This window comes from Papio anubis, chromosome 2, assembly GCF_008728515.1.
Source record: "Papio anubis isolate 15944 chromosome 2, Panubis1.0, whole genome shotgun sequence".
Lineage (NCBI taxonomy): Eukaryota > Metazoa > Chordata > Mammalia > Primates > Cercopithecidae > Papio > Papio anubis.
Window position 1 is genome coordinate 144,915,341 of NC_044977.1, and position 13,995 is coordinate 144,929,335.

The 13,995-nt window shown below is 35.3% G+C and overlaps 1 long non-coding RNA gene across 1 annotated transcript in view; it reads left to right on the top strand.

The window, feature by feature from the left end:
- LOC108584669 overlaps window positions 1–3,871 on the top strand; it is a 340,166-nt gene extending 336,295 nt beyond the window's left edge. The window contains exon 3 of the long non-coding RNA XR_001900048.3: window positions 666–3,871. This is a non-coding gene — a long non-coding RNA (uncharacterized LOC108584669). The remainder of the gene's footprint in view (window positions 1–665) is intronic.
- The last annotated feature ends 10,124 nt before the right edge of the window (window positions 3,872–13,995 follow it).

Here is a 13,995-nt window from a genome sequence, read left to right on the forward strand (position 1 = left end):
GTAGTTTTTCCTTTTTAATTGAGAGGTAAGTATTCCATTTTATGTATACAAAATAATAGCATATCCTTCCCCTGATGATGGACATTTGAATTGTTTCCAGTTTTATGCTATTACAAATAAGACTGCCATGGATATTTTTGTACAAGTCTTTTTGAGATATACGTTTTCATTTTATTTGACCATAGGTACATGTAATCTAACTTTGTAAGAGATAGCCAAACAGTTCTGAAAAATAGTTATACTACCTTATACTCCCAGGCAAAATATTTTTAAATAGAAAATAGTTGTTTTCTTTAAAAATTGCTCTGAGAATTTCATAATTTTAAATATTCATTATACTCTTTACTGTAAATCTGTGATCTAACAACTTGTCAAAATATTCTAAGCGTAAGTTTTTGAAGATTTTACTACGGCAGTAAGGAGAAGTCACAAATTGATAAGTGCTACTGGAATAGTTTGTGAAAAGGTTGTTCATTACTAAATTAAGCATTATATGCAAATTAATTTAATAAACTCTTGACTTGACTCAAGCAAGGATGGGAAGGAGCTTTCTCTACTTCTCTATGTGAGAAGTTACATCCCTAACAGGAGTGATCTCAGTCTGTGCTTCATTCAATTGTATCCATCTTACAACTTCCTTCTTTTCTTTTTTCTTTTTCTTCCAGCTTCATCTGTTTGGAATCAAAAGTGTGGAAAACCTGGAAATTATGTTATAAGGATAGCAGAATAATCCTCGTCACTGACAGGTGATGAGCTGCACAGAGTGTTCTCTTGTCGCAATGGCAGAGATTTCAGCAACAGAGGAAAATCCAGTGGTCAAGATGCTTACCTGTCTTGGTGTCCAGCATGTGTCCTGGAGAAGTGCCCCTAAAGCACCTTCAGCTGTGTTTATTTAAACACTTGACACAAGACTCTGATGCATTTTAATTTTTCAATGTTTAAATTTAGCTGTTTTAATGAGGTTCTAGTTTTAATAAGCAACAAAAGATTTTTCAGTATTATCATGAGACCTTAAACTCTGTGATCTATATAAAACTCAGAGAGAACCTGTCTTGAGTAGTTTAAATCTCTAATTAAATCAGTATTTCTACCTAGCAACAGAGTAGCAAAAGTATTAATTCACTGGTTCTCAATAGGGGTGGGGGAGCAGATTTTGACTCCTAACCCAGGGGACATTTGGCAATGTCAAGACATATTTGGTTGTCATAACTCATGGAGGTGACAGTGCTTCTGGCATCTAGTGGGTAGAGGTCACGGATGCTGCTGAATATCCTGCAGGGCTCAGGACAGCCCCTACCTCCATAAAAACTTTTCTGGCCCAGAATGTCAATAGTGCAACTGTTGAGAAACCATCTATAAAATGATTGGTGTGGGTAGGAGAATATACTAAAATGCTAAAATAGCAGGCTTGAAATTATTTGCGTATCAGCAGAGTGGAGTTTATAACTGACTGACTAAAAAATCTGGTATAGGACCTGTCCTCCAGGGGTGACGCTAAATCTGCTGATATAATACTAACTCAGCATCTGTAAAATTAGAAACATATCTCCAGGGTGGGGTCAGACCAAAGAATGGTACACGTCGCTTCAATTTTAAAGAGTTGGAAATGATGTTGCTCAGAGGAAATATTGGGTCTCAGTTGAGCTGTGAGGTGGGGCAGGTTGCTATGTTTTCAGGCACAGTGTCTTAGTTAGAATGGGAGAAGCTCTGAATACCCGACTGAAGTAGTCCCTGCTGCAGTGTTCTGTACCATGACATGCTCTTTTTGCTTTCTCAGCACTTTTATAAACTTTTAATTAATTTTTATTGTTCATGTTGCTATTGCTTTTAGTCTACTCTCTGTCTATCTGATTGGAATGTAAGCTCTATGAGAGCAGTGACTATATGGTATCACTTAATATTGTATGTCTAGTAGCTACCAGAGTGCCTACCATTATAACAAGCATCGATAAATTTAACATTTTTGAATTAAATGAATGAATTAAATATGTTTGTAGTGTGAATTCTTAGCATAATGCATCTATTTTCAACAGCAGAGAAGCTTCTGCCATACAAAGGGAACATTTCCTCAGAAAGTTCATACTTTCTCTTTTGTCACATTCCTCTTACTAAGAAAAATTCAATAATTGGCAACTAGAAGGACCCCTTTACTTGACCCATTTCCCTATTGATTATGCGTAAGTACCTTGAGTTGTTGAACAATCTCTGGAAAATGTTTCTCTTCTTGAGTTATCTAAAGAAAAGAGAATATGAGTGTCAATAATCATACAGAAGGTACTGTTGCCTGATTACTATGCCCCTAATTTTAATAGTCAAAAGGCAGTGAATTTCCTTCCAGGCTTTTACAGAATGGAGTTAAAACTAAGTCTGCATTTACACATTGACCATCAAAATTTTAACAGTTCGATGCTGGGTAAGTGGCTTAAAACACTTTCATTGAAAATTTTTTACCTTTCCCTAATTAGCCATTCAAACAATGGACACCTGTGGAACCTGCCTGTCCCAAGTCCCCAGCAGCCCTTAGTAAAGGTGATTGATGGCTACATAAAACATGATCTTAACTTTAGGCTCCCTTAAGCAACTATCTATTTATCTTAAATATTTCTAGTCCGACTGTCCCAAGTTCCACTTGTGGCTGAGAATGCTTGGAAGTGGGACCATCGCCTGATTTAGTTCAGACTTTCCAGCTTACAGCTGACTCCCTTCACCACAAACATTCCTATCTTTAAAGTGCTACCTGAGGTCCTATTAGTGATATTTACCAATTTTTAAAATTTTGAGTGTTTCTGTATAGTGGCAGTTTCACGTTGGTGTTATCCTAGGAAAAGTTTCCTAAAGCTTGGAAATGAGGCAAAAAGATGATTGCAGTCATTTCAATATCATGTTACAGAAGTGCCTCTCAAAGTTTAATGTGCTCCTGAATCACCTGGAAATATTTTCAAACTGTAGGTTCTGATTAGGTGCATCTGATTCAGTATCTGCCCCAGATACTCAATTTTAAACAGTCTCAGGTGGTATCGATTCTTCTGAATCATGAGCCACATTTTGAGTAGCAAGATGCTAGGGCAAATTTTGAAAACCATGTAAAAGTCCTTATCTCTCTCTAATGCAGTGGTTCTCAATTGCTTGTATCTTAAAATCACCTGGGGAGGTTTGAAAACTCCTTCCTCTCAGACCTCACCTGTTTCCAACTAAATCAGAATATCAGCGGTAAGACCTACTTAATGAAAGCTTTAAAAACTTCCCAGATGTTTCTAATATTCTCTAACAGACTATGGCTTTGTTTACAGAACAGATTAAGGGTATTTTTTATAGTTCTGTAAAATTGGGTAAGGCATGATGGTTTTGTTTTCCTGTAATAATTTTCTTACCAACTTTGTATCTAATTTGGCACTTTATTTCACGTTTTCTTCCTACTGACTAAAAGTTTGTTTCTCAAATGCTATTTGGAGCTACCTTTGGAACTACCTTTGTCATCTTGCTAGTTCCCTCATTAATGAGTGAAATAAAACTTTGACACACAATGCTTTGATGGTTTTTGTCCTAGCCAATCTATTACTATACTTTCTTAATATTAGCTACATTTTCTTTTTGAGCAGCAGCCAATCTTTATAGGAAGTTGGTAAAGAATATATTATAAATAAATTCGTACACTATTTTGGTGTCTCCCCACATCAAGCTAATAATTGATTACTAGTTCAGTAATTGTGGTCATACTTGATCTTAAAGTACATTTCTAGAGATCAGATTTACATTCTGACCAGGCCAATGACTAAATTTGGAAGAAAGTTCCCTTTAATTTTGGGGGGTTTTGTTTTGAGAGAGTCTTACTCTGTTGCCCAGGTTGGAGTGCAGTAGCACATTCAGGATTCACTGCAGCATTGACCTCGCAGACTCAAGCAATCTTCCTGACTCAGCCTCCCAAAGTGTTGGGATTACAGGCTTAGCCACCAAGCCCAGCCAAGTTCCCTCTTTTATTTAAAAGAAAAGTGCTACTGGCAAATTGGATAAAGAGTCAAGACCCATCAGTTTGCTGTATTCAGCAGACCCATCTCACATGCAGAGACACACATAGGCTCAAAATAAAGGGATGGAGGAAGATCTACCAAGCAAATGGAGAACAAAAAAAAGCAGGGGTTGCAATCCTAGTCTCTGATAAAACAGACTTTAAACCATCAAAGATCAAAAGAGACAAAGAAGGCCATTACATAATGGTAAAGGGATCAATTCAACAGGAAGAGCTAACTATCCTAAATATATATGCACCCAATACAGGAGCACCCAGATTCATAAAGCAAGTCCTTAGAGACTTACAAAGAGACTTAGACTCCCATACAATAATAATGGGAGACTTCAACACTCCACTGTCAACATTAGACAGATCAATGAGACAGAAAGTTAACAAAGATATCCAGGAATTGAACTCAACTCTGCACCAAGCAGACCTAATAGACATCTACAGAACTCTCCACCCCAAATCAACAGAATATACATTCTTCTCAGCACCACATCACACTTATTCCAAAATTGACCATATAATTGGAAGTAAAGCACTCCTCAGCAAATGTAAAAGAACAGAAATTATAACAAACTGTTTCTCAGACCACAGGGCAATCAAACTAGAACTCAGGACTAAGAAACTCAATCAAAACCGCTCAACTACATGGAAACTGAACAACCTGCTTCTGAATGACTACTGGGTCCATAACGAAATGAAGGCAGAAACAAAGACGTTCTTTGAAACCAATGAGAACAAAGATACAGCATACAAGAATCTCTAGGACACATTTAAAGCAGTGTGTAGAGGGAAATTTATAGCACTATATGCCCACAAGAGAAAGCTGGAAAGATCTAAAATTGACACTCGAACATTGCAATTAAAAGAACCAGAGAAGCAAGAGCAAACACATTTAAAAGCTAGCAGTAGACACAAAAGCTAGCAGAAGACACAAAAAACCCTCCAAAAAATCAATGAATCCAGGAGCTGCTTTTTGAAAAGATCAACAAAATTGACAGACCGCTAGCAAGACTAATAAAGAAGAAAAGAGAGAAGAATCAAATAGATGCAATAAAAAATGATAAAGGGGATATCACCACCGACCAGAAATACAAACTACCATCAGAGAATACTATAAACACCTCTATGCAAGTAAACTAGAAAATCTAGAAGAAATGTATAATTTCCTGGATTCTTACACTCTCCCAAGACTAAACCAGGAAGAAGTTGAATCCCTGAATAGACTAATAGCAGGCTCTGAAATTGAGGCAATAATTAATAGCCTACCAACCAAAAAAAGTCCAGGACCAGATGGATTCACAGCTGAATTCTACTAGAGGTACAGGGAGGAGCTGGTACCATTTCTTCTGAAACTATTCCAATCAGTAGAAAAAGAGGGAATCCTCCATAACTCATTTCATGAGGCGAACATCATCCTGATACCAAAGCCTGGCAGATATACAACAAAAAAGGAGAATTTTAGACCAATATCCCTGATGAACATCGATGCAAAAATCCTCAATAAAATACTGGCAAACCGAATTCAGCAACACATCCAAAAGCTTATCCACCATGATCAAGTGGGCTTCATCCCTGGGATGCAAGGCTGGTTCAACATTCGCAAATCAATAAACATAATCCAGCATATAAACAGAACCAAAGACAAAAACCACATGATTATGTCAATAGACGCAGAAAAGGCTTTTGACAAAATTCAACAGCCCTTCATGCTAAAAACGCTCAATAAATTCGGTATTGATGGAACGTACCTCAAAATAATAAGAGCTATTTATGACAAACCCACAGCCAATATCATACTGAATGGGCAAAAACTGGAAAAATTCCCTTTGAAAACTGGCACAAGACAGGGATGCCCTCTCTCACCACTCCTATTCAACATAGTGTTGGAAGTTCTGGCTAGGGCAATCAGGCAGGAGAAAAAAATAAAGGGTATTCAATTAGGAAAAGAGGAAGTCAAATTGTCCCTGTTTGCAGATGGCATGATTGTATAGTTAGAAAACCCCATCATCTCAGCCCAAAATCTCCTTAAGCTGATAAGCAACTTCAACAAAGTCTCAGGATACAAAATCAATGTGCAAAAATCACAAGCATTCTTATACACCAATAACAGACAAACAGAGAGCCAAATCATGAATGAACTTCCATTCACAATTGCTTCAAAGAGAAAAAATATCTAGGAATCCAACTTACAAGGGATATAAAGGACCTCTTCAAGGAGAACTACAAACCACTGCTCAGTGAAATAAAAGAGGACACATACAAATGGAAGAACATACCATGCTCATGGATAGGAAGAATCAATATTGTGAAAATGGCCATACTGCCCAAGGTAATTTACAGATTCAATGCCATCTCCACCAAGCTACCAATGAGTTTCTTCACAGAATTGGAAAAAACTGCTTTAAAGTTCATATGGAACCAAAAAAGAGCCCACACTGCCAAGATAATCCTAAGTCAAAAGAACAAAGCTGGAGGGATCATGCTACCTGACTTCAAACTATACTACAAGGCTACAGTAATCAAAGGAGCATTATATGGTACCAAAACAGAGATATAGACCAATGAAACAGAACAGAGTCCTCAGAAATAATACCACACATCTACAGCTATCTGATCTTTGACAAACCTGAGAGAAACAAGAAATGGGGAAAGGATTCTCTATTTAATAAATGGTGCTGGGAAAATTGGCTAGCCATAAGTAGAAAGCTGAAACTGGATCCTTTCCTTACTCCTTATATGAAAACTAATTCAAGATGGATTAGAGACTTAAATGTTAGACCTAATACCATAAAAACCCTAGAAGAAAACCTAGGTAATGCCATTGAGGACATTGGCATGGGTAAGGACTTCATGTCTAAAACACCAAAAGCAACAGCAACAAAAGCCAAAATTGACAAATGGGATCTAATTAAACTAAAGAGCTTCTGCACAGCAAAAGAAAGTACCATCAGAGTGAACAGGCAACCTACAGAATGGGAGAAAATTTTTGCAATCTACTCATCTGACAAAGGGCTAATATCCAGAACCTACAAAGAACTCAAACAAATTTACAAGAAAAAAACAAACCCCATCAAAAAGTAGGCAAAGGATATGAACAGACATTTCTCAAAAGAAGACATGCATATAGCCGACAGACACATGAAAAAATGCTCGTCATCACCGGCCATCAGAGAAATGCAAATCAAAACCACAATGAGATACCATCTCACACCAGTTAGAATGGCAATCATTAAAAAGTCAGGAAACAACAGGTGTTGGAGAGGATGTGGAGAAATAGGAACACTTTTACACTGTTGGTGGGATTGTAAACTAGTTCAACCATTGTGGAAAACAGTATGGCGATTCCTCAAGGATCTAGAACTAGAAATACCATTTGACCCAGCCATCCCACTACTAGGTATATACCCAAAGTGTTATAAATCATGCTGCTATAAAGACACATGCACATGTATGTTTATTGTGGCAGTATTCACAATAGCAAAAACTTGGAATCAACCCAAATATCCATCAGTGACAGACTGGATTAAGAAAATGTGGCAGATATACACCATGGAATACTATGCAGCCATAAAAAAGGATTAGTTTGTGTCCTTTGTAGGGACATGGATGCAGCTGGAAACCATCATTCTCAGCAAACTATCACAAGAACAGAAAACCAAACACTGCATGTTCTCACTCATAGGTGGGAATTGAACAATGAGATCACTTGGACTCAGGAAGGGGAACATCATACACCAGGGCCTATTATGGGGAGGGGGGAGGGGGGAGGGGTGGCATTGGGAGTTATACCTGATGTAAATGACGAGTTGATGGGTGCTGACGAGTTGATGGGTGCAGCACACCAACATGGCACAAGTATACATATGTAACAAACCTGCATGTTGTGCACTTGTACCCTAAAACTTAAAGTATAATAAAAAAAAGTAACAAAGAAAAATAAAATAAAATTAGAAAAAAGAAATGTAAAAAAAAAAAAAAAGAAAAAAAGAAAAAGAAAAATGCCATGGCATAACTTTAGCTGGTTTGTATTTGGAGTTGCTCTCCCACAGTGGGGATAAGTTAGCTCTACTTCACCTATACTTTTTCCTTACGACTGATGCCTCCCATTTTCAGGATGTCAGGCCTGGGTCTGAGGGACTGCCTGTAGCAATGTCAATTGGCCCACTTAGGGATCAAACCTGTGAACTTGTCTTCATCAACACTGTACTCCTACCAGAGGTGTGAACCTGCCATTTTTGTCAACTGATTGATTTCACTGAAAGTTATTATTCTGAAATTGTTCTGCTTCTTAAAGGAAATATTGTATTAAAGATGGATAAAGGTGTAATTACTCTTTATATATTACAAAACTAAAATTCAATGAAAAATTCAGCTAAAAAGATATTTATGTATTTAAAACAATCCCAAACAAGTCAGTCAGTAAGGGTACTTAACCTTAGACAAATTCATATTATCCCTTCTTTTTAGGTCTTGCCTCTAATATTTTTCAACTTAAAGTTTATTTTACTAACATAGCTACATTTATTGCCAATTTCCATAATATACGATAAACATTAAACGTGGCCTCTGTTATCTAAATATCAAAGCTGCTTTTCTCAAGTGATTTGTAAACTGGTCTTGAAGGCTTTTCCCAAAGACATTTTTTTTAAACTTTTGTTTTAGATAAGGAGATATATGTGCAGTTTTGTTACATGGGTATATTACACCCAGGTAGTGAACATAGTACCCAATAGGTAGGTTTTCAACCAATGCCCTACTCCTTTTCTCCCTCCTCAAGTAGCCCACACTGTCTATTGTTCCCAGGTTCATGTCCATGTGTGCTCAATATTTAGCTCCCACATATACATAAAAACATGTAGTTATTTGGTTTCCTGCTTCTGCATTAGTTCACTTAGTATTATGACCTCCAGCTCCATCCATGTTGTTGCAAAAAATAAAATTTCATTCTTTATGGCTGTGTAGTATTCCACAGTGTATATGTACCATGTTTTCTTTATCTAACCCACCATCGATGGGTACCTAGATTGATTCCATGTCTTTGCTATAGTGAATAGTGTGGTGATGAACATATGATTGCATGTGTCTTTTTTTTGGTATAATAATTTAATTTTCTTTGAGTAGCATTTATGGGTCAAATGGTAGGTCTGTTTTAAATTCTCTGAGAACATGGCACATGTATACATATGTAACAAACCTGCACGTTGTGCACATGTACCCTAGAACTTAAAGTATAATAAAAAAATTATAAAATAAAATAAATTCTCTGAGAAATCTCCAAACTGTTTCCACAGTGGCTGAACTAATTTACATTTCTACCAACAGTGTATAAGCATTCCCTTTTCTCTGGAGCCTAAGCAGCATCTGTTATTTTGTGACTTTTTAATAATAACCATTCTGACTGGTGCGAGATGGTATTTCATTGTGGTTTTAATTTGCGTTTCTCTGATTCTTAGTGAAGCTGAATATTTTTAAAAACATGTTTGTTGGCTACTTTTATGTCTTCTTTTGAGAGGTTTCTGTGATTCACGCCCTTTGTCTATTTTTAAATGGGGTTGTTTTTTGATTTTTGATTTAAGTTCCATACAGATTCTGGAAATCAGACTAAGGCAGTTTTTAATATTTAAGATAATGGAAATTTAATAGAACAAGTAAAATATGTTATAATGAATACTATGAAGGACATTATTTTGATATTAACTTTCTGGAAGTATTTGCATTTTGTTCCATTTTGATTCAGTATTCACAAGAACAATATTCTAGAATTTTTTAAGGATCATATTGACATGACTGGTTCTAATTAAGTAAATGCTGTTTTGCTCTAATCAAATATTTTGGAAGAAACAACAAGTTTACATGCTAAGTGTCAGAGAGGAAAGAAGCCACAGAAGCATATCATTTTACGATTTAAGTACTTTGATAGTTAGGTTTCATTTTTACAGCAAATACACGTAATATTTTTGTATATTGCGTATTTAAGTCTCATGACCATGAAATTACAACACCTATTTGAGCATCCTCCATGTACCACAAGCAAATACTTATTATCAGTGAATTGGTACATTCTTAAAATATGACTAACCAGCTGACAAAAGATATAGTCAAAACAGATTTTTCTACTACCAGTGAAAATAATTGTCTTTTTCAAAGTATAGTTGCCATTAATGTAGTCTGCAGTCTTCAACTATAAATAACCTGATAAACTAGAATAGGCTTTTCTGTTGACTTTGTGAATGGTCACAGCTTAAAAGGAATGAAAAGAAAAATGTGTTTTTTCAGGAAAGTTAAAATAAACATATTTTAAAAATAATTTAACTTAGAAATAGTTTATTGAGAGTTTTTTAAAAATCATGAATGGATGTTGGATTTTGTCAAATGCATCTTCTGCATCTATTGATATGATTATACATTTTTTCCTCTTTAGTCTGTTGATGTGATGGATTACATTAATTGATTTCAAATGTTGGACCAGCCTTGCATAACTGGTATAAATCCCTCTTTGTTATGGTGCATAATTCCTTTAACACATTGTTGGATTTGATTTGCTAATATTTTTGGGGGGATTTTTGCATCTTTGTTCATGAGAGATGTTGGTCTGTTATTTTCTTATAATATCTTTGACTTTTTTTTTTTTTTTTTTTTTGTATTAAGGTAATGCTAGCCCTACAGAATGAGAAAGTTAGAAAGAATTCTCCCTCCCTCTCCCTCTCTCTCTCTCTCTGTGTGTCTCTCTCTCCTTCTCTTGAAACAGATTCTTGCTCTGTTGCCCAGGCCGGAGTGCAGTGGCACAATCTTAGCTCACTGCAACCTCCACCCATCACTCCCCTCCCACAGGTGTGAGTCATCCCGCCCAGCTAATTTTTATATTTTTAGTAAAGATGGGGTTTCACCATGTTGGCCAGGCTGGTCTCAAACTCCTGATGTCAAGTGATCTGCCCTCCTCAGCCTCCCAAAGTTCTGGGATTACAGGCTTGAGCCACAGCACCCAGCCTTCCCTCTACTCTTACCTTCTGAAAGAGACGACCAAGAATTGGTAAATTTCTTCCTTAAATGTTTGGTAGAATTTACAAGTGAACCCATCTAGCTCTGGTGCTTTCTGTTTTGAAACTTTATGAATTATTGATTCAAATTCTTTAATAGATATAATTTTATTCAGATTGGCTATTTCTTCTTATGTGAGTTTTGGGCAAATTGTATCTTTCAAGAATTGGTCTATTTCATCTAGGTGATCAAATTTGTAGACATAGACTTATTCATAGTATTTCTTGATTATCTGTTTAGTGTCCATGGGATCTATAATGTTGCCCCTCTTTCATTACTGATTTTAATAATTGTGTTCTCTCTCTTTGTTTTTAGTTAGCCTGGCTAAAGTTTAATTAATTATATAGTTGTTTTCAAAGAATGAGCTTTTGGTTTTGTTAATTTTTCCCCACTGATTTTCTGATTTCAAATTTATTGACTTCTGATCTAATTCTTTTTTTCCTTGTGCTTATTTTGGTTTTAATTTGCTCTTTTTCTCTCTAGTTTCCTGAGGTTGAAACTTAGATTACTGATGTTTAGATCTTTGTTTTTTTTTAAATATATTCATTCAATGCTATAATTTTCTCTCTTAGCACTGGTTTTGCTCCATCCCCAAAAGTTGATAAGTTGTTTTCATTTTCATTTAGTTCAAAATATTTAAAAGTCATTTTTGAAATTTTTCGTTTGATTTATGTGTTACTTAGTAGTATGTTACTTAGTCTCTACAACTTTTGAAACTTTCCAGTTATCTTTCTGTTATTGATTTCTAATGTAATTCTATTGTGGTCTGAGACCAGATATTGTGTTATTTCTATCCTTTTAAATCTGTTATGATGTGTTTTACTACCCAAAATATGGTCTGTCTTGATGAACATTCCATGTAAGCTTGAGGAAAATGTGCATTCTGTTGCTATTGAATTGAGTAGCTTATTAATGTCAATAATATCCAGTTGATTGATGGTGTTGTTGAGTTCAACTATACACTTTTAAATTTTCTGCCTGCTGTATCTGTCCATTTCTGATAAATGAGTGTTGAACTCTTTGACTGTAATAGTGGATTTATCTTTCCCATACAGTTCTATCAGTGTTTGTCTCAGATAGTTTGATGCTCTGTTGTTAGGAGCATACATGTTAAATATTGTTATGCATTCTTGGACACCGATTTCTTTATTATTATGTAATGCCCTTCTTTATCTCTGATAACTTTTCTTGCTGTGAAGTCTGCTCTGTTTGAAACTAATATAGTAATTCTACTTTCTTTTGATTAGTATTAGTATGGTATATTTTTCTTAAAGTATTTTCTTTTAAACTAAGTATGTCTTAAAGTGGGTTTATTTTACACGCAACTTATAGTTGGGTCTTGCTTTTCATTCACTTTGTGGTATCTGTCTTTTAATTGGTGCATTTAGACTGTTGATATTCAAAGTGATTATTGACATAGTTGGACTAATATCTATCATATTTCTTACTGTTTTCTATTGGTTGCTCTTGTTTTTTGTTCCTATTTTTGCCTTCCATTCTTCTTCTGTCGTGTGTGTGTTTTTGTGTGTGTGTGTGTGTGTGTGTGTGTGTGTGTGTGTTTTCAGACATATCACCATGTCAAGCTATTTTTTTTTTTTTTTTTTTTTTGTAGAGATGGGGTCTCATTATGTTGATCAGGCTGGTTTCAAACTCAAGGTCTCAAGCAATCTTCTTGCCTCAGTCTCCCAAAGTATTGGGATTATGGGTGTGAGCACATTGTTGGTTTAAGTGAGCATTTAGTATTCTATTTTCTCTCCTTTCTTAGCATATCAGTTATTCTTCTTTTTTTAATTAGAAAATGACTTCCCTAGATTTCACAATACACATTTACAACTAATCTAAATTCACTTTCAGATAACACCATATAACTTCACAGGTTGTGTGAGTACTATATAATAACAAAATAATCCTAATTTCCCCATGTTTCCTCTTATAATTTGTCATTTATTTTATTATATATAAGCATATGTAAATATATATACACAGAGAAGATATAAATGTGTGCATATCAAATACATTACTGCTATTATAATTTTAAAGAAACTATCTGTTAGATCAACAAAGAATAAGAAAAATAAAAGTTTTTATTTTACTTTCATTTATCCCTTCTTTAGTGTTCTTTTCTTTTTGTAAATCTTAGTTTCTGATCTGTCTCATTTTCCTTGTCTCTAAAGAACTTGTTTTAACAAGTCTTCTAAGACCAGTCTACTAGCAACAAATTTCCTCAAACTTTGTTCATGTGAGACGTCATTATTTATATTTTGCCTTTGAAGGATAATTTCACAGTACAGCATTCTAGATTGATGTTTGTGTCTGTGTCAACACTTTAACTAACTATTTCATTCCATTGTCTTCTTGCCTGCATAGTTTCTGAGGAGAAGTCAGATATGATTCTCATCTTCAACCCTCCATAGGTAAGGTCTTTTATCCTCTGGCTTCTTTCAAGGTTTTTCTTTATTTTCTATCTGTAGTTTGAAAATGATATGCTTGTGTGTAGGTTTTTGTTTCATTTTGTGGTTTTTGCATTTACTTTGCTTGACATCCTCCGAGCCTTCAAGAGCTGTAATCTGACATTACCTTGGAAGAAATTTTGTAATCATTATTTTAAATATTGTTTCTGTTCCTTGCTCTTTTTTTTTCTCCTTCTGATATTCTCATTATTCATATGTTGCACCTTTTGTAGTTTTCTCATAGTCTTTGGATATTTTGTTCTATTTCCCATCTTTGTTCTTTTTGTTTTTTCATTTGGAGGTTTCTATTGATATATCCTCAAGCTCAGAAATTCCTCCCTCAACCATGTTCACACAAATAATGAGCCCATCAAAGGCATTCTTCATTTCCATTAGTGTTTTTGATCTGTGGCATTTGTTTTGGTTCTTTCCTCATATTTTCATTTCTCTGCTTACATTGACCATCTGTTCTTGCATGCTGTCTGTGCT